Consider the following 2,236-nt stretch of genomic DNA (forward strand, 5'->3'; position numbering starts at 1 on the left):
TTATCTTGTATTACTCCTTTAATCATTATAAAATGTCCTTCTTTATCTTTCTTTATGGCCTTTGTTTTAAAGTCTATTTTGTCTGAAATCAGTACTGCAACACCTGCTTTTTTTGGCTTTTCCATTTGCATGGAATATCCTTTCCATCCTTTCACTCTCAATCTATGTGTGTCCTTCTCCCTAAAGTGGGTCTCTTGTATGCAGCATATTGCAGGTCCTTGCTTTATTATCCAGTCTGCCACTCTTTGTCTTTTGACTGGAGCATTTAGTCCATTAACATTTACAGTAATTAATGATAGATGTGTGTTTATTGCCATTTTGAACTTATTTTTCCAGTTGATTTGGTATTTCCTCTTTGTTCCTTTCCTCTTCCTTTTGTGGTTTGGTAATTTTCCTTTGTATTATCATGGACTTTATTTAGTTTTTGTGACTCCCTTGTAAGTTTTTGGTTTGTGGTTACCCTTTTTTGTAAGTCTATTAGCCCATTACTATAACTGTTTTTATTAAACTGATAGTAACATGATCTCAAACCCATCCTACCGAGAACAAAAAATTTAAAAAAGAAAGAAAAAATATATTCTATATTTCCCTGCCTCCCTCTCCCACTCTCAATGATTTGTATGACTTCTTTTACAATTTCGTGTTTATTTTCTTTGTAATTCATGAGTTATCACCTTTCCAATTGTGAGTTTCTCATTTCTGTAGCATTCTGCTGCTTTTCTATTTATAGTAGACCTTTCAATATTTCTTTTAGCATGGGTTTAGTGTTGCTAAACTCTTGTAGCTTCTTCTTGTCTGTGAAATTCTTTATCTCTCCTTCTATCCTAAAGAATAGACTTGCTGGATAAAGTACCCTAGGCTGCATCTTTTTTTTCATTCAGGACTTTGAATCTATCTTGCCACTCCCTTCTGGCCTGTCATGTTTGTGTCGAGAAATCAGCTGAGAGCCTTATGGGGGTTCCCTTGTAACTCACTCTTTGCTTTTCTCTTGCTGCCTTTAGGATCATTTCTTTATCCTTGATTCTGGCCATCTTGATTATGATATGTCTTGGTATGGGCCTGTTTGGGTTCTTCCTATTTGGGACCCTCTGAGCTTCCTGTACTTGGATGTCTGATTCGTTCTTTACGTTTGGGATGTTTTCAGTCATGATTTCTTCAAAAACCTTTTCAGTCCCCTTTGATCTTTCTTCCCCTTCTGGGGCCCCTATTATGCAAAGATTGGCACACTTTATATTATCCCATAGGTCCCTTTTGTTGCTTTCATTTGTTTTTATTTGTTTATCTTGCAGCTCTTCTGATTGGGTGCTTTCTGTTGTCCTGTCTTCTAGGTCACTAATTCGTTCCTCTGCATTATCTAGTCTGCTTTGCACAGCCTTTAGATCCATTCTCATCTCAGCCAATGAATTTACTAATTCTACTTGGCTCTTCTTTATAGCTTCAATATCATTTTGACATATTTTATATCTCTAAACGCTATCTCTTTTAATTCCTTCAGTGCTTTGATCACACCTTTTTTGAAATCTTGATCTAGTAGGCTATCGATGTCTATTTCATTGATCATTCTTTCAGGGGATTTCGCTTGCTCTTCTAATTGGAAGTGGTTCCTCTGATTCTTCATCTTGCTCATACCTCTCTGGCACTGTGGCTTATGGAGTATCAGTTGTCTATTTCGGTTCTTACAGAGTTTATTTATTTATCTATCTAATGCCTATGCAGGAATAAAACTTAAAAAAAGGATAAAGAGAGAAAGAGAAGTTAAAAAGAAGGGAGAAAAAAAAGGCTTGAAAACAGTGTATAATCAATTATAGAAGAGCAATCTGAATCAGACTAGCAATCGAGTTGAGACGTCTGTTTAAAAACCCTTAAAAATGGGAAAAAGATCGAGAAACATTATTTGAAACCTCTGCATAATCGATAGAAGGAGATCAAAACCAAAAGAAATGAAAACGAAATCAGGTGGTTTTTTAAAAATAATAATAATATAACTACTTTAAAAGAAAAATTTTAAGGAATTAAAACTAGAAGCATATACAATTGTTTAGAAAGTAGAAATTAAAAATGTGTTAGAAAATAGAACAGATAAAAAAGGATAAAGTAAAGAGAGAATTTTAAAAGCAAGGAGGAAAAAACCTTGAAAACAGTGTATAATGAATAATAGAAGAGCAAGTTGAAGCAGAATAGCAGTCGGGTTGAGACATTTTAAAAACTTTTAAAAAAGGAGAAAAGGGGAAAAACA

General features: G+C 34.3%; 1 long non-coding RNA gene across 1 annotated transcript; it reads left to right on the forward strand.

The window, feature by feature from the left end:
- The first annotated feature begins 1,689 nt into the window (after positions 1–1,689).
- Positions 1,690–2,236, forward strand: LOC116661859. Its single transcript, XR_004317836.1, has 2 exons — positions 1,690–1,846; positions 2,195–2,236. It is a non-coding gene; the product is annotated as an uncharacterized LOC116661859 (long non-coding RNA).

This window comes from Camelus ferus, chromosome X, assembly GCF_009834535.1.
Source record: "Camelus ferus isolate YT-003-E chromosome X, BCGSAC_Cfer_1.0, whole genome shotgun sequence".
NCBI classification, from domain to species: Eukaryota; Metazoa; Chordata; class Mammalia; order Artiodactyla; family Camelidae; genus Camelus; species Camelus ferus.